The sequence below is a fragment of the Cherax quadricarinatus genome, unplaced genomic scaffold (genome assembly GCF_038502225.1).
Source record: "Cherax quadricarinatus isolate ZL_2023a unplaced genomic scaffold, ASM3850222v1 Contig392, whole genome shotgun sequence".
Taxonomy (NCBI): Eukaryota; Metazoa; Arthropoda; class Malacostraca; order Decapoda; family Parastacidae; genus Cherax; species Cherax quadricarinatus.
The window spans coordinates 35,001-55,660 of record NW_027195418.1 but is presented as its reverse complement, the minus strand read 5'-3'; the positions used below and the strand labels follow the sequence as shown (position 1 = coordinate 55,660).

Below are 20,660 nucleotides of genomic sequence, written 5' to 3'. Positions count from 1 at the left end.
TTTTCAGGTAGGGTGTTCCAGATTTTAGGCCCTTTGACATACATTGAATTTTTGTAAAGGTTTAGTCGGACACGGGGAATGTCATAGAGATGTTTGTGTCTGGTGTTATGCCTGTGGGTCCTGTCACAACTATCAAGAAAGCGTTTTAGGTCAAGGTTAATATTGGAATTTAAGGTCCAGTAGATATAGATTGCACAGTAGTAAGTGTGGATGTCCTGAACAGGGAGTAAGTTTAGATCAATGAAGAGTGGGGGGGGGGGTGTTGCCAGGGATGGGATTTAGTGATTATTCTTACTGCGGTTTTTTGTTGAGTTATTATTGGCTTTAGATGTGTTGGTGCAGTTGATCCCCAAGAGCAAATAGTATAGGTGAGGTATGGATAAATGAGTGAATGGTATAGTGTGAGAAGGGCAGTTTGCGGCACTTAATATCGTATCTTGGAAAGTATCCCCACCGTTTTGGTTACTTTTTTTATGTGTTGGATATGGGAGCTGAAATTTATTTAGTAGTATTGGTAATAATAGTATAGCAGTGATGGTGGTAATAATAGTAATGATAGTAGTAATGATAGTAATAGTAGCAGTGATATCACTAGTATTAGTAATAGCAGTGCAAGGACTTCCTTCAGGAGAGGTAGTTTTATTAATACAATTTCCTGCAGGACTGGTAGTAACTAGTAGTAGTAGTAGTAGTAGTAGTAGTAGTAGTAGTAGTAGTAGTAGTAGTAGTGGCAGTAGTAGTAGTAGCAGCAGCAGCAGCAGTAGTACTAATTCTACAAGTAATGAAACATTTAAAGAGGCGATACTGGTGAAAGAAGAACAATAAGAGAATCAGTGGTCAAAGGTAGTAGTAGTAGTAGTAATAATAATAATAATAGTAATAATAATAATAATAATAATAATAATAATAATAATAATAATAATAATAATAATAAAAGAAGCAGGAGTAGCAACTGCAGTAGTAATAGCAGTAGTAATAGTAGTAATAATATCAGTAGTAAGAGTAGTAGTAATGATAACAGATTTAGCAATAGTAGTATTAGTAAGAGTAACAGTAGCAGTAGTAGTAGAAACAGTACAGACGTATTAGTAGTAGTTGTAGTAATAGTAGTGGTAGAGTAGTAATAATAGTAGTGGTAGAGTAGTAATAATAGCAGTGGTAGAGTAGTGATAATAGTAGTAATATTAATAATAGTAGAAATAATAGAAACTGTAGCAGTAATAGTAGTAATAGAAGTGGTAGTAGTAGCAGTAGTAGTAATAGTAGTAGTAGCAGTAGTATTAGTAGTATTGCAGTAGTAGCTGTAGTAATAATATGAGTGGTAGTAGCAGCATTAGTAGTAGTAATAGTAGCAGTAGTAGCAATAGTAGTAGTATTAACAGTAGTAGTGGCAATAGTAGTAGCTTTAGCAGTAGTAACAAACAGAGTAGTAGTAGTAGTAGTAATAATAGAAAAGGCAGTAGTAGTACTAATAGCAGTTGTAATAGAAGTAGTAGTAATAGTAGCAGTAGTGGTAGTAGTTGTAGTAGTATTAGTAGCAACAATAGTAATAGTAAAAGTCGTAGTATTATTAATATTAGCAAAAGTAGTTGTAGTGGTAGTAGTAGTAGTAGCAACAGTAGTAATGGTTTAATTAGTAGTAGTAATATTAGTGGTAGTAGTAGAAGCATTAGTAGTGCTGGTAGAAGAAGTAGAAGTAGTAGTAGTAGTAGTAGTAGTAGTAGTAGTAGTAGAAAGCAAGAAAGTGGATAATCAGTAGACACAAAGAAGACAGCAACTGAATAAGACAGATCAAAATACAGTTTGGCCTCTCGTCTCTATATTTGAGAGAGTGTGGTACTGGGCACACACCTTCAGACACATCCCGACTAACAGTCAGGTTAGGAACTTTGTGTATAAGAATTGATTCAACAGGAATTTTAATGTTGAGTCACTTTTTCTTACTGATGATGTTTTTGGTGTTCTCACATCACATTCATTGTTCCAATGATGTCTTTTTTTTTTTTATTCCTTAGGTATTGCTCTGGGCTCTCCTCTATACCTCCAGTTCTTGATAATAAATAACTCACACACACGAGACTGAAGATTTTGACCACGTTTCTGTCCGACTTGGACCACACAGAAGCACAAACAGAAGCCATACAACGGGTGGGGTTTGAACCCGCGATAAGGTTTGTTTGCAATCGTGTCATTTCGATTTCGTGAGTCATGTAGACAAACAGAAAGGAGTCGATATATTTACTAGAGATGGGTGGAGCATGAAGAACTAGAGGAGATAGACGAAAGGAATGAAGGCTCTCCTGCAGAAACCTGAAACCTGGAAACCTGGAGGTTATTCCGGGGATCAACGCCCCCGCGGCCCGGTCCATGACCAGGCCTCCCGGTGGATCAGGGCCTGATCAACCAGGATGTTACTGCTGGCCGCACGTAGTCCAACGTACGAACCACAGCCCGGCTGATCCGACACTGACTTTAGGTATCTGTCCAGCTCTCTCTTGAAGGCAGCCAGGGGTTTACTGGTAATTCCCCTAATGCTTGATGGGAGGCTGTTGAACAGTCTTGGGCCCCGGACACTTATGGTGTTTTCTCTTAGTGTACCAATGGCGCCCCTACTTCTAATTGGGGGTATTTTGCATCGCCTGCCCAGTCTTTTACTTTCGTAGGGAGTGCTTTCTGTATGCAGATTCGGGACCATTCCTTCCAGGATTTTCCTAGTGTAGATTATGATATATCTCTCTCTCCTGCGTTCGAACGAGTACAAGTCAAGTGCTTCCAAGCGTTCCCAGTAGTTAAGGTGCTTGACAGAATTTATACGTGCAGTAAAGAATCTCTGTACACTCTCTAGATCTGCAATTTCACCTGCTTTGAATGGAGATGTTAATGTACAGCAGTATTCCAGCCTAGAGAGAACATGTGATTTGAAAAGGATCATCAATGGCTTGGCATCTCTCGTTTTGAACGTTCTCATTATCCATCCTATCATTTTCCTTTCACTTGTGATCGTGGCACTGTTGTGATCCTTGAAAGTGAGATCCTCGGACATTACTACTTCCAGGTCCCTTACATTATTTTTCCGCTCTATTGTATGGCCAGAGTCTGTAGTATACTCTGTTCTAGTTATTATCTCCTTCAGTTTTCCATAACGGAGTAGTTGGAATTTGTCCTCATTGAACATCATATTGTTTTCCGTTGCCCACTGGAAAACTTTGTTTATAACTTCTTGGAGGTTAACCGCGTCCTCAGCAGATGACAGCCTCATGCAGATCCTAGTATCATCCGCAAAGGATGATACGATGTTGTGGTGTATATCTCTGTCTATGTCTGATATGAGGATGAGGAATAAGATGGGGGCGAGTACTGTGCCTTGTGGAACAGAGCTCTACTATGGCAGCCTCCGATTTAACTCTGTTGACCACTACTCTTTGTGTCTGATTTGTCAGGAAGTTGAAGATCCATCTCCCCACTTTCCCATTTATTCCTTTAGCACGTATTTTGTGCGCTATTACGCCATGATCCCATTTGTCAAACGCATTTGCAAAGTCTGTGTATATTACATCTGCATTCTGATTTTCTTCCAGTGCATCCAAGGCCATATCATAGTGTTCCAGTAGTTGTGAGAAGTAGGAGCGACCTGCCCTGAATCCATGTTGCCCTGGATTGTGCAGATTTTGGGAATCCAGGTGATTTGCAATCCTGCTTCTTAGCACTCTTTCAAAGATTTTTATAAAGTGGGACGTCAGAGCTATTGGTCCATAGTTCTTAGCTAATGCTTTGCTGCCACCTTTATGGAGTGGGGCTATATCCGTTGTTTTAAGTGACTGTGGAATTTCACCTATGTCCAAGCTCCTCCTCCATAGTGTACTTAGGGCACGCGAGAGGGGTTTCTTTCAGTTCTTAATGAATACAGAGTTCCACGAGTCTGGGCCCAGGGCTGAGTGCATGGGCATGTTGTCAATGGCTTTCTCGAAGTCTATCGGAATTAAGGTAATTTCGGAAACCTAGCATACATTTATGGAGTTATGAGGCTCATTCATGAAGAAATCATTTAGGTCGTCGATCCTCAGACTGATTAGTGGCTCACTAAACACAGAGTCGTACTGGGATTTCAGTATTTCACCCATTTACTTGTTGTCATCTGTGTAAGTCCCATCCTGTCTGAGTAAGGGCCCGATACCAGATGTGGCATTTGCCTTGTTTTTGACATATGAAAAGAAATATTTCGAATTTCTTTCAATTTCGCTAATAGCTTTAAGCTTCTCCTGTCTCTCCTGGTTCCTGTAAGAGCCATTTAACTTACGTTCGATAGTTTCCACTTCCCTGGTCAGTGCCTCCTTTCGAGTATCAGATATTCTAGCACTCCTGAGGAGCTCAGTGACTCTTCATCGTCTTCTGTAGAGGGAGCGTCTTTCTCTCTCCAGTTTACTCCTGCTCTTCTTCTTTCTTAGGGGAATATGCCTAGAACATGCTTCAGCTGCCAGGAAGTTGATCCTTTCAAAGCACTGGTTTGGATCCATGTCATTTAAGATATCTTCCCAACATGTTTCATTTAGGACATGGTTTACCTGGTCCCAGTTGATGTTCTTGTTGTTGAAGTTGTATTTTGTGAAGACAACTTCACAAGTACATGCATTCTGCTGATCAGGACCCCTATGCATGTAAGTCTGGACTTCGATTAGGTTGTGATTGGAATTAGTTGTTTTTGATATTCTTATGTCTCTTATCAGGTCCTCATTATTTGTGAAGATAAGGTCAAGTGTGTTTTCTAGTCTTGTTGGCTCCACTGTCTGCTGGCTTAAGGTGTGTTTTTCGCAGAGACTTAGTAGTTCACGTGTGTGTGACCTTTCATCTGCGCTACCTCCAGGGATTGTTTCAGCTATAACATTATTCACTACATTCTTCCATTTTGTATGCCTTAGATTGAAATTACCAAGCAGTAAGATGTTTGTGGAATGGAGCCGGAAGGCTTTCCAGACAGTAATCAATTTTCAGTAGCTGTTCCTTGAACTGTTGGGAGGTTGCATCTGGTGGCTTGTATACAACCACGATGACTAGGTTTTGGTTCTCGATCTTTATTGATAGAGCTTCAACTACCTCATTTGTGGTGTTTAGCAACTCCGTGCAGATGAGGGACTCTTTGACATACAGGCCAACCCCCTCCCTTGTTGCCTGTTCATTCTGTCACATCTAAAAAGGTTGTAACCACTTATCCATATTTCACTGTCAAAGTGATCTTTTGTGTGAGTCTCTGTAAAGGATGCAAACATTGCATTAGACTCCTCTAGAAGTCCACTGATGAAAGGTATTTTGTTGTTGGTGGATGGCTTAAGGCCCTGTATATTAGCAAATATGAACGAGGTTGCATTCTGTGTTTGTTGGGGGGATTTTGTTATTGGTATCAGTAGTTGTAGTTCTGGAGGGCCATGGGTGGCCACTGGCTGCGCCTCCAGTCCAACAAGGCTCCAAGGTGATGGACTATTTTTGTTATTTTCTTCCATTTTCTTTTTCCATTTCCTGCCACTAAAAAATCACCTGGAGTTGGGTTGTCGTAGCTACTATTGTTTGTCTTTTGGGGTCTGTGCCTTCTGGTCCCTTTTAGATGGTATGCAGGGCAGTCGATGTTGTAACACTGCTTCTGGAGGACCGAGAAGTGACACATTTTTGGGTGAAAGAAAGTACAGGAAGAAGAACGACACACTCCTTTAGACAGGAGGTCGCTACATTTTTTGGGATGCTCAAAGTTGCATTTCCCATTTTTTTTCCTGATATTCCATGCTTACAAATGCCCCAAGCATAATATTTGCACAAATTCACCTTTGATTGAGAATTGTTGGGAGGTGTGTTGTCAATTTCTGCAGGTTCTGGAACTGCACTATAATCCTCAGTATCCAAGCCAGGACCACCCCGTCCTGGATTCCATCTACTTTCCTCAGTAGAGGAAGAAGGAGGAGACTCCTCTCCAACATCTGTGCTGTGGGCCACTGTCTTGTGCAATGATGCTTGTATATTTACGGTTTTAGTGGTGGTTGTGGTAGGGATCATTGTTTTATTATTCACACAGCAGCTAGGCCTATGCTAACTTTTCCCTACACTTCCAAGGAAAAGTTTATTTCCTGATTAGTAGAGGTAACGGGAAAAACACGTCACACGGTCGTCATATGCCTTTCCATCGATTGTATGTTCAATTTATGTATGCTGTGATTCCCTGCACCTCGTTTTATCTCTTATGACTATAGTTATTACTCATCCGTTATTAACACTTCACTGGACCTCTGGCAATTGTTCGCTAGTACCAGTCGCTCGTAAAATATTCCCATATCTACACCATGTATTGTACGCTATACTGGGGTATAATTAAGATTACTCTTATCTACAATTTAGTTCACTATGTCACTGCACATATGTGTCCTTGTCACTCACTGTATTACTTATAGATAGTTCAATATCTGTTTATTTCCACTTGTGTCGACATCCGACAATAATTCACTAGTGCTGGTCAGGTCTATTCCCACAGTAACAGTTCCTCCACCGTCACTCTCCATGTGACACTGTAATCCATATTTTCCTATTTAGTGTTCACTGATATTCCTTTTTTGATTGTTCAAAGGAGTATATGTACTTTATGGTTGCACACGCTTATTTATCAGTGATTATTTATCTTCTTTTACCTCTTGTTTTTAGACTACCTCCACTACAACTACTACTGCTGAGGCTACTACTACTGCTGAGGCTACTACTACTACTGCTATTTCCCCGCTAATACTCCACTCTCTGATTATTGTGTCACTAAAACTACTCCCTTCATATTACCACCTCTTCCACTATTGCAATACTTACTACTACCGCTACTACTACAACGCTTACTACTACTACAACGCTTACTACTACTACAACGCTTACTACTACTACAACCTATTTTCATTCTACTCCCGGCCCTACTTCCCCTCTCGTGTGTATACTGGCTCCCTTACCTTCGTGCTTCTGTATTACTAGTTAATGGTCTAAGTGACCGTAAGTTTGAGTCTCGTATGTGCGGGTTATTTGTGTATTGTTCCAACTACGGTATTATGCGTATTTATTCTTTATGGAGTATTTACAAACTGCTTAACTTTCTACAACTACTCCAGTGATGTCTTTCTTGATATTACTCGTCTTTCAAGCTAGTTTTAATCCTTAACCTTTGGTGCTGAAATGGGCTATCCTCTATCACCTGTCCTTTCTGACCTTTATATGGAGAACTTCGAAACTCTTCTACGTCCTTATACTAGGGTACCTCCTTCTCTCTGACTCTGCTAAGTAGATGATGTCTTTTTTCTGTGTTTCCATGACTCAAGTCACGAGCATCCTCTGCTCGTGACTAGTCACGAATTCAGAGCTGAGATGGAATTTCACATTTGCTTCATTTCGTTCATATTCACGTCCACCGCTTTGTGACATATTTTTTTTTCTCGTTTATTGCAAGCGAGTATACAGTGGCATATACACTCACTACTTCTCTTACCACGCTCCTTCTCTCAAGAAAACTGTTCTTGTTTGTTTCTTTCTTTATGATTTAGAAATTTGTTACTCCTCAATTTCGTCCCTTGTTGCAGCTCGTTCTCTGATCATGGCTAGTCTTTATGTTGAACGGATTTTTCCAGTGAAATTTCCTGTACTTTACCTTCCCTATATCCTTGCTTTCAAAACCTTCTTATCCTCCATCCATTAGATATCAAACATGGTTTCCATCATGATGATACATTTCATAGTAGTTTAGGTTATACTTATCTTCCTTCTCTCACTGTTGTCTCCGGTGTCTCCTCCACTGACTGCTCCTTCTGTCGTCTCCAATACTTTAGTGAAATTAATTGCTCTCTTTCTGACAGATTTATAAAGAAGAAAAGAAGTGTTCGCCTTGTCGACTCAAACAATGCTATTTTCCTTCATGGTATAGATCACTGCTATCATATAAACTTCCACTGCTTCGCTTTATCTGTCTGTATATAGGTAACTTCTCAGTGCTTATGTTGTACTTTATCAAGACTGATGGAGTGAACACATCAACTCCAGGCTGAGGGACTGATTACCTTCAACTTCTTCTCAACTCCCACTGCTCTTTTCCGTATTGGACTGAAGAAGCCAATAGCTGGCGAAATGTTTCCACAATAAACATTCACAAATGTCACACAAGTGTCTCATAGATCAATATGTCGGATTTCAAAACCATTTGTACAGATCATATAAACTAGTATTCTGCCAACATTATATATTTATCCTCCTAGCCATCCCAGGCGCCATCTTGTCGAGTCTGGTATTATAAACAACGTTGTTCATGTGGATCTTAGCTGCAAATTCTCCTGTAGATGTCTGCCTTCTCAGTATGATGTGAAATACTCTAATCTTGAGAACACTCATGACCTGACCTGATCTTCGTCTTCTCTTCACTTTACCTCTCAACCTGCCACCACTACTACTATCATCTGGTCTCTCCCGTCCCCTATTATAGCCTTTGCTGTTTTTCTCAATGGTGACTTGACAATAGTCAAGGAGAGACCGAAATGTCGTTATAAGCTTTTGTTCTTAGCTGCGAATTATTCATGATTTGTTCCACCCAGGTATGATAACTTTGTTCCACCCAGGTATGATTGCTTTGTTCCACCTATGTTATGAAAACATTTTTCTAGTCACGGTATGTTAACATTGTTCCAGTCACGGTATGGTAGCATTGTTCCAGTCACAGTATGATAACATTGTTCCAGTCACGGAATGATAACATTGATCCAGTCACAGTATGAAAACATTGTTCCAGTCACGGTATGATATCATGGTTCCAGTCACGGTATGATAACATTGTTTCAGTCACGGTATGATAAAATTGTTCTAGTCACAGTATGATAACATTGCTCCAGTCACGGTATGATAACATTGTTCCAATCATGGTATGATAACATTGTTCCAGTCACAGTATGATAACATTGTTCCAGTCACGGTATGATAACATTGTTCCAGTCACAGTATGATAACATTGTTGGAGTCACGGTATGATAACATTTTTCCAGTCAAAGTATGATAACATTGTTCCAGTCACGGTATGATAACATTGTTCCAGTCACAGTATGAAAACATTGCTCCAGTCAAGGTATGATAACATTGTTCCAGTCACGGTATGACAACATTGTTCCAGTCACAGTATGATAACATTGTTCCAGTCACGGTATGATAACATTGTTCCAGTCACGGTATGATAACATTGTTCCAGTCAGAGTATGATAACATTGTTCCAGTCACGGCATGATAACATTGTTCCAGTCACGGTATGACAACATTGTTCCAGTCACAGTATGATAACATTGTTCCAGTCACGGTATGATAACATTGCTCCAGTCACGGTATGATAACATTGTTCCAGTCACAGTATGATAACATTGTTCCAGTCACGGTATGATAACATTGCTCCAGTCACGGTATGACAACATTGCTCCAGTCACGGTATGACAACATTGTTCCAGTCACGGTATGACAACATTGTTCCAGTAACAGTATGATAACATTGTTCCAGTCAGGGTATGATAACATTGTTCCAGTCAGGGTATGATAACATTGTTCCAGTCATGGTATGACAACATTGTTCCAGTCATGGTATGATAACATTGCTCAAGTCAAGGTATGACAACATTGTTCCAGTCACAGTATGATAACATTGTTCCAGTAACGGTATGATAACATTGTTTCAGTCATGGTATGATAACATTGTTTCAATCACGGTATGGTAACACTGTTCCAGTCACGGTATGATAACATTGTTCCAGTCACGGTATGATAACATTGTTTCAATCACGGTATGATAGCATTGTTCCAGTCACGGTATGATAACATTGCTCCAGTCACGGTATGATAACATTGCTCCAGTCACGGTATGATAACATTGTTCCAGTAATGGTATGATAACATTTTCAGTCACGGTATGATAACATTGTTCCAGTCACAGTATGATAACATTGTTCCAGTCACAGTATGATAACATTGCTACAGTCACGGTATGACAACATTGTTCCAGTCACAGTATGATAACATTGTTCCAGTCAAGGTATGATAACATTGTTCCAGTCAAGGTATGATAACATTGCTCCAGTCATGGTATGATAACATTGTTCCAGTCAGAGTATGATAACATTGTTTCAGTCACGGCATGATAACATTGTTCCCGTCACGGTATGACAACATTGTTCCAGACACAGTATGATAACATTGTTTCAGTCACGGTATGATAACATTGTTCCAGTCACGGAATGATAACATTGCTCCAGTCACGGTATGATAACATTGTTCCAGTCACAGTATGATAACATTGTTCCAGTCACGGTATGATAACATTGTTCCAGTCACGGTATGAAAACATTGTTCCAGTCACGATATGATAACATTGTTCCAGTCACAGTATGACAACATTGTTCCAGTCACAGTATGATAACATTGTTCCAGTCACGGTATGATAACATTGTTCCAGTCATGGTATGATAACATTGTTCCAGTCACGGTATGACAACATTGTTCCAGTCACGGTATGATAACATTGCTCCAGTCACGGTATGACAACATTGTTCCAGTCACAGTATGATAACATTGTTCCAGTCACGGTATGATAACATTGTTCCAGTCACGGTATGATAACGTTGTTTCAATCACGGTATGGTAACATTGTTCCAGTCACGGTATGATAACATTGTTCAAGTCATGGTATGATAACATTGTTTCAATCACGGTATGGTAACATTGTTCCAGTCACGGTATGATAACATTGTTCCAGTCACGGTATGATAACATTGTTTCAATCACGTTATGATAACATTGTTCAAGTTACGGTATGATAACATTGTTCCAGTCACGGTATGATGACATTGCTCCAGTCACGGTATGATAACATTGTTCCAGTCATGGTATGATAACATTGTTCCAGTCACGGTATGATAACATTGTTCCAGTCACAGTATGATAACATTGTTCCAGTCACAGTATGATAACATTGCTCCAGTCACGGTATGATAACATTGTTCCAGACATGGTATGATAACATTGTTCCAGCCATAGAATGATAACATTGTTCCAGTAACGGTATGATAACATTGTTCCCGTCACGGTATGATAACATTGTTCCAGTCAGAGTATGATAACATTGTTCCAGTCACCGAATGATAACATTGTTCCAGTCACAGTATGATAACATTGTTCCAGTCACAGTATAACATTGTTCCAGTCACAGTATGATAACATTGCTCCAGTCACGGTATGATAACATTGTTCCAGTCGTGGTATGTTAACATTGTTCCAGTCACAGAAAGATAACATTGCTCCATTCACGGTATGATAACAATGTTCCAGTCACGGTATGATAACATTGTTCCAGTCACAGTATGATAACATTGTTCCAGTCACGGTATGATAACATTGTTCCAGTCACGGTATGACAACATTGTTCCAGTCACAGTATGATAACATTGTTCCAGTCACGGTATGATAACATTGTTCCAGTCACAGTATGACAACATTGTTCCAGTCACGGTATGATAATATTGTTCCAGTCATGGTATGATAACATTGTTCCAGTCACCATATGATAACATTGTTACAGTCACGGTATGATAACATTGTTCCAGTCACGGTATGATAACATTGTTCCAGTCACAGTATGATAACATTGTTCCAAACACGGCATGATAACATTGTTCCAGTCACGGTATGATAACATTGTTCAAGTCACAGTATGATAACATTGTTCCCGTCACGGTATGATAACATTGTTCCAGTCACGGTATGATAACATTGTACCAGTCACAGAATGATAACATTGTTCCAGTCACGGTACGATAACATTGCTCCAGTCACGGTATGATAACATTGTTCCAGTCACGGTATGACAACATTGTTCCAGTCACGGTATGATAACATTGTTCCAGTCACGGTATGACAACATTGTTCCAGTCACAGTATGATAACATTGTTCCCGTCACGGTATGATAACATTATTCCAGCCACGGTATGATAACATTGTTCCAGTCACAGTACGATAACATTGTTCCAGTCACGGTATAACATTGTTCCAATCACGGTATGGTAACATTGTTCCAGTCACGGTATGACAACATTGTTCCAGTCACAGTATGATAACATTGTTCCAGTCACGGTATGGTTACATTGTTCCAGTCACAGTATGATAACATTGTTCCAGTCACAGTATGATAACATTGTTCCAATCACGGTATGGTAGCATTGTTCCAGTCACGGTATGAGAACATTGTTCCAGTGACGGTATGATAACATTGTTCCAGTCACGGTATGATAACATTGTTCCAGTCAATGTATGATAACATTGTTCCAGTAACAGTATGATAACATTGTTCAAGTCACGGTATGATAATCTTGTTCCAGTCACGGTATGATAACATTCTTCCAGTCACGGTATGATAACATTGTTCCAGTCACAGTATGATAACATTGTTCCAGTCACGGAATGGTTGCATTGTTCCAGTCACAGTATGATAACATTGTTTAAGTCACAGTATGATAACATTGTTCCAATCACGGTATGGTAACATTGTTCCAGTCACGGTATGATAACATTGTTCCAGTCACGGTATGATAACATTGTTCCAGTCACGGTATGATAACATTGTTCCAGTCACTGTATGATAACATTGTTCCAGTCACAGTATGATAACATTGTTCCAGTCACGGTATGATAACATTTTTCCAGTCACGGTATGATAACATTGTTCCAGTCACGGTATGATAACATTGTTCCATTCAAAGTATGATAACATTGTTCCAGTCACGGTATGATAACATTGTTCCAGTCACAGTATGAAAACATTGTTCCAGTCACAGTATGATAACATTGTTCTAGTCACGGTATGATACCATTGTTCCAGTCACGGTATGATAACATTGTTCCAGTCACAGTATGATAACATTGTTCCAGTCACGGTATGATAACATTGTTCCAGTCACAGTATGATAACATTGTTCCAGTCACGGTATGATAACATTGTTCTCGTCACAGTATGATAACATTGTTCCAGTCACGGTATGACAACATTGTTCCAGTCACAGTATGATAACATTGTTCCAGTCACGGTATGATAACATTGTTCCAGTCACAGTATGATAACATTGTTCCAGTCACAGTATGATAACATTATTCCAGTCACGGTATGATATCATTGTTCCAGTCACAGTATGATAACATTGTTCCAGTCACGGTATGACAACATTGTTCCAGTCACAGTATGATAACATTGTTCCAGTCACGGTATGATAACATTGTTCCAGTCACAGTATGATAACATTGTTCCAGTCACGGTATGATAACATTGTTCCAGTCAGGTATGATAACATTGTTCCAGTCACAGTATGATAACATTGTTCCAGTCATGGTATTATAACATTGTTCAAGTCACAGTATGATAACATTGTTCCAATCACGGTATGATAACATTGTTCCAATCACGGTATGATAACATTGTTCCAGTCACAGAATGATAACATTGTTCCCGTCACGGTATGATAACATTGTTCCAGTCACGGTATGATAACATTGTTCCAGTCACGGTATGACAACATTGTTCCAATCACGGTATGTTAACATTGTTCGAGTCACGGTATGACAACATTGTTCCAGTCACAGTACGATAACATTGTTCCCGTCACTGTATGATAACATTGCTCCAGTCACGGTATGATAACATTATTCCAGTCACAGTACGATAACATTGTTCCAGTCACGGTATAACATTGTTCCAATCACGGTATGGTAACATTGTTCCTGTCACGGTATGACAACATTGTTCCAGTCACAGTATGATAACATTGTTCCAGTCACGGTATGGTTACATTTTTCCAGTCACTGTATGATAATATTGTTCTAGTCACAGTATGATAACATTGTTCCAATCACGGTATGGTAACATTGTTCCAGTCACGGTATGATAACATTGTTCCAGTCACGGTATGATAACATTGTTCCAGTCACGGTATGATAACATTGTTCCAGTCACTGTATGATAACATTGTTCCAGTCACAGTATGATAACATTGTTCCAGTCACGGTATGATAACATTGTTCCAGTCACAGTATGATAACATTGTTCCAGTCTCCTTATGATAACATTGTTCCAGTCACAGTATGATAATATTGTTCCAGTCACGGTATGATAACATTGTTCCAGTCACAGTATGATAACATTGTTCCAGTCACAGTATGATAACATTGTTCTAGTCACGGTATGATAACATTGTTCCATTCACGGTATGATAACATTGTTCCAGTCAGAGTATGATAACATTGTTCCAGTCACGGAATGATAACATTGTTCAAGTCACAGTATGATAACATTGTTCCAGTCACGGTATGATAACATTGTTCCCGTCACAGTATGATAACATTGTTCCAGTCACAGTATGATAACATTGTTCCAGTCACAGTATGATAACATTGTTCCAGTCACGGTATGATAACATTGTTCCAGTCAGGGTATGATAACATTGTTCCAGTCACAGTATGATAACATTGTCCCAGTCACGGTATGATAACATTGTTCCAGCCACGGTAGGATAACATTGTTCCAGTCACGGTATGATAACATTGTTCCAGTCACAGTATGATAACATTGTTCCAGTCAGGGTATAACATTGTTCCAGTCACGGTATGATAACATTGTTTCAGTCACGGAATGACAACATTTTTCCAGTCATGGTATGATAACATTCTTCCAGTTACGGTATGACAACATTGTTCCAGTCACAGTATGATAACATTGTTCTCGTCACGGTATGATAACATTGTTCCAGTCACGGTATGATAACATTGTTCCAGTCACAGTATGATAACATTGTTCCAGTCACGGTATGATAACATTGTTCCAGTCACGGTATGATAACATTGTCCCAGTCACGGTATGATAACATTGTTCCAGCCACGGTAGGATAACATTGTTCCAGTCACGGTATGATAACATTGTTCCAGTCACAGTATGATAACATTGTTCCAGTCAGGGTATAACATTGTTCCAGTCACGGTATGATAACATTGTTTCAGTCACGGAATGACAACATTTTTCCAGTCACGGTATGATAACATTCTTCCAGTTACGGTATGACAACATTGTTCCAGTCACAGTATGATAACATTGTTCTCGTCACGGTATGATAACATTGTTCCAGTCACGGTATGATAACATTGTTCCAGTCACGGTATGATAACATTGTCCCAGTCACGGTATGATAACATTGTTCCAGCCACGGTAGGATAACATTGTTCCAGTCACGGTATGATAACATTGTTCCAGTCACAGTATGATAACATTGTTCCAGTCAGGGTATAACATTGTTCCAGTCACGGTATGATAACATTGTTTCAGTCACGGAATGACAACATTTTTCCAGTCACGGTATGATAACATTCTTCCAGTTACGGTATGACAACATTGTTCCAGTCACAGTATGATAACATTGTTCTCGTCACGGTATGATAACATTGTTCCAGTCACGGTATAACATTGTTCCAATCACGGTATGGTAACATTGTTCCAGTCACGGTATGACAACATTGTTACAGTCACAGTATGATAACATTGTTCCAATCACGGTATGGTAACATTGTTCCAGTCACGGTATGATAACATTGTTCCAATCACGGTATGGTAACATTGTTTCAGTCACGGTAGGCCAACATTGTTCCAGTCACAGTATGATAACATTGTTCCACTCACGGTATGGTAACATTGTTCCAATCTCGGTATGATAACAATGTTCCAATCACGGTATGATAACATTGTTCCAGTCACGGTATGACAACATTGTTCCAGTCACATTATGATAACATTGTTCCATTCACGGTATGGTTACATTGTTCCAGTCACAGTATGATAACATTGTTCCAGTCACGGTATGATAACATTGTTCCAGTCACAGTATGATAACATTGTTCCAGTCACAGTATGATAACATTGATCCAGTCACGGAATGATAACATTGTTCCAGTCGCGGTATGATAACATTGTTCCAGTCACAGTATGACAACATTGTTCCAGTCACAGTATAATAACATTGTTCCAGTCACAGTATGATAACATTGTTCCAGTCACGGTATGATAACATTGTTCCAGTCACAGTATGATAACATTGTTCCAGTCACAGTATGGTAACATTGTTCCAGTCACAGTATGATAACATTGTTCCAGTCACGGTATGATAACATTGTTCCAGTCACGGTATGATAACATTGTTCCATTCACGGTATGATAACATTGTTCCAGTCACTGTATGATAACATTGTTCCAGTCACGGTATGATAACATTGTTCCAGTCACGGTATGATAACATTTTTCCAGTCACAGTATGATAACATTGTTCCCGTCATGGTATGATAAGATTGTGCCATTCACGGTATGATAAGATTGTTCTAGTCAGGGTATGGTAACATTGTTCCAGTCACGGTATGATAACATTGTTCCAGTCAGTGTATGATAACATTGTTCCAGTCATGGTATGATAACATTGTTCCAGTCACTGTATGATAACATTGTTTCAGTCACGGTATGATAACATAGTTCCAGTCATGGTATGATAACATTGTTCCAGTCACAGTATGATAACATTGTTCCAGTCACGGTATCATAAGATTGTTCCAGTCACGGTATGATAACATTGTTCTAGTCAGGGTATTGTAACATTGTTCCAGTCACGGTATGATAACATTGTTCCAGTCAGGGTATGATAACATTGTTCCAGTCACAGTATGATAACATTGTTCCAGTCATGGTATTATAACATTGTTCAAGTCACAGTATGATAACATTGTTCCAATCACGGTATGATAACATTGTTCCAATCACGGTATGATAACATTGTTCCAGTCACAGAATGATAACATTGTTCCAGTCACGGTATGATAACATTGTTCCAGTCACGGTATGATAACATTGTTCCAGTCACGGTATGACAACATTGTTCCAATCACGGTATGTTAACATTGTTCGAGTCACGGTATGACAACATTGTTCCAGTCACAGTACGATAACATTGTTCCCGTCACTGTATGATAACATTGCTCCAGTCACGGTATGATAACATTATTCCAGTCACAGTACGATAACATTGTTCCAGTCACGGTATAACATTGTTCCAATCACGGTATGGTAACATTGTTCCTGTCACGGTATGACAACATTGTTCCAGTCACAGTATGATAACATTGTTCCAGTCACGGTATGGTTACATTTTTCCGGTCACTGTATGACAATATTGTTCTAGTCACAGTATGATAACATTGTTCCAATCACGGTATGGTAACATTGTTCCAGTCACGGTATGATAACATTGTTCCAGTCACGGTATGATAACATTGTTCCAGTCACGGTATGATAACATTGTTCCAGTCACTGTATGATAAGATTGTTCCAGTCACAGTATGATAACATTGTTCCAGTCACGGTATGATAACATTGTTCCAGTCACAGTATGATAACATTGTTCCAGTCTCCTTATGATAACATTGTTCAAGTCACAGTATGATAATATTGTTCCAGTCACGGTATGATAACATTGTTCCAGTCACAGTATGATAACATTGTTCCAGTCACAGTATGATAACATTGTTCTAGTCACGGTATGATAACATTGTTCCATTCACGGTATGATAACATTGTTCCAGCCAGAGTATGATAACATTGTTCCAGTCACGGTATGATAACATTGTTCCAGTCACAGTATGATAACATTGTTCCAGTCACGGTATGATAACATTGTTCCCGTCACAGTATGATAACATTGTTCCAGTCACAGTATGATAACATTGTTCCAGTCACAGTATGATAACATTGTTCCAGTCACGGTATGATAACATTGTTCCAGTCACGGTATGATAACATTGTTCCAGTCACGGTATGATAACATTGTTCCAGTCACGGTATGATAACATTGTTCCAGCCACGGTAGGATAACATTGTTCCAGTCACGGTATGATAACATTGTTCCAGTCACAGTATGATAACATTGTTCCAGTCAGGGTATAACATTGTTCCAGTCACGGTATGATAACATTGTTTCAGTCACGGAATGACAACATTGTTCCAGTCACGGTATGATAACATTCTTCCAGTTACGGTATGACAACATTGTTCCAGTCACAGTATGATAACATTGTTCTCGTCACGGTATGATAACATTGTTCCAGTCACGGTATGATAACATTGTTCCGGTCACAGTATGATAACATTGTTCCAGTCACGGTATAACATTGTTCCAATCACGGTATGGTAACATTGTTCCAGTCACGGTATGACAACATTGTTACAGTCACAGTATGATAACATTGTTCCAATCACGGTATGGTAACATTGTTCCAGTCACGGTATGATAACATTGTTCCAATCACGGTATGGTAACATTGTTTCAGTCACGGTATGACAACATTGTTCCAGTCACAGTATGATAACATTGTTCCACTCACGGTATGGTAACATTGTTCCAATCTCGGTATGATAACAATGTTCCAATCACGGTATGATAACATTGTTCCAGTCACGGTATGACAACATTGTTCCAGTCACATTATGATAACATTGTTCCATTCACGGTATGGTTACATTGTTCCAGTCACAGTATGATAACATTGTTCCAGTCACGGTATGATAACATTGTTCCAGTCACAGTATGATAACATTGTTCCAGTCACAGTATGATAACATTGATCCAGTCACGGAATGATAACATTGTTCCAGTCGCGGTATGATAACATTGTTCCAGTCACAGTATGACAACATTGTTCCAGTCACAGTATAATAACATTGTTCCAGTCACAGTATGATAACATTGTTCCAGTCACGGTATGATAACATTGTTCCAGTCACAGTATGATAACATTGTTCCAGTCACAGTATGGTAACATTGTTCCAGTCACAGTATGATAACATTGTTCCAGTCACGGTATGATAACATTGTTCCAGTCACGGTATGATAACATTGTTCCATTCACGGTATGATAACATTGTTCCAGTCACTGTATGATAACATTGCTCCAGTCACGGTATGATAACATTGTTCCAGTCACGGTATGATAACATTTTTCCAGTCACAGTATGATAACATTGTTCCCATCACGTTATGATAATATTGTTCCATTCACGGTATGATAAGATTGTTCTAGTCAGGGTATGGTAACATTGTTCCAGTCACGGTATGATAACATTGTTCCAGTCAGGGTATGATAACATTGTTCCAGTCATGGTATGATAACATTGTTCCAGTCACTGTATGATAACATTGTTTCAGTCACGGTATGATAACATTGTTCCAGTCATGGTATGATAACATTGTTCCAGTCACAGTATGATAACATTGTTCCAGTCACGGTATGATAAGATTGTTCCAGTCACGGTATGATAACATTGTTCTAGTCAGGGTATGGTAACATTGTTCCAGTCACGGTATGATAACATTGTTCCAGTCAGGGTATGATAAGATTGTTCCAGTCACGGTATGATAACATTGTTCTAGTCAGGGTATGGTAACATTGTTCCAGTCACGGTATGATAACATTGTTCCAGTCACAGTATGATAACATTGTTCCAGTCACGGTATGGTAACATTGTTCCAATCACTGTATGATAACATTGTTCCAGTCACGGTATGATAACATTGTTCCAGTCAGGGTATGATAACATTGTTCCAGTAACAGTATGATAACATTGTTCCAGTCAGGGTATGATAACATTGTTCCATTCAAGGTATGATAACATTGTTCCAGTCACGGTATGATAACATTGTTCTAATCACGGTATGATAACATTGTTCCAGTCACGGTATTATAACATTGTTCCAGTCACGTTATGATAACATTGTTCCAGTCACAGTATGATAACATTGTAAAGTCACAGTATGATAACATTGTTCCAGCCACAGTATGATAACATTGTTCCAGTCACAGTATGATAACATTGTTCCAGTCACAGTATGATAACATTGTTCCAGTAACAGTATGAAAACATTATTCGAGTCACGGTATGGTAACATTGTTCCAGTCAGGGTATAATAACATTGTTCCAGTCATGGTATTATAACATTGTTCCAGTCAGGGTATGATAACATTGTTCCAGTCAGGGTATGATAACATTGCTCCAGTCAGGGTATGATAACATTGTTCCAGTCAGGGTATGATAACATTGTTCCAGTCACGGTATGGTAACATTGTTCCAGTCAGGGTATGATAACATTGTTCCAGTCAGGGTATGATAACATTGTTCCAGTCAGGGTATGATAACATTGTTCCAGTCAAGGTATGATAACATTGTTCCAGTCAGGGTATGATAACATTGTTCCAGTCAGGGTATGATAACATTGTTCCAGTCAAGGTATTATAACATTGTTCCAGTCAGGGTATGATAACATTGTTCCAGTCAGGGTATGATAACATTGCTCCAGTCAGGGTATGATAACATTGTTCCAGTCACGGTATGATAACCTCTGACAAGTTTTCAACACTGGAAAACCTCGGTTTTTAAATGCAATATCGAGTTTAGTTTTCATCTTATTTTTTTAACATTGGACTTTGTGCTTGGTCTCGTTTGGTCTCTAAGCTTGGTCTCTATCCTGGGTCTTTAAGCTCGGTCTTTATGCTTCATCTTGAAGCT

General features: G+C 39.2%; 1 protein-coding gene across 1 annotated transcript in view; it reads right to left on the bottom strand.

Moving 5' to 3' along the window:
• The window catches only part of LOC138851352 (uncharacterized), a 73,642-nt gene that overhangs the window by 25,362 nt on the left and 27,620 nt on the right, over nt 1–20,660 (bottom strand). The gene's annotated exons all lie outside the window — the stretch shown is intronic.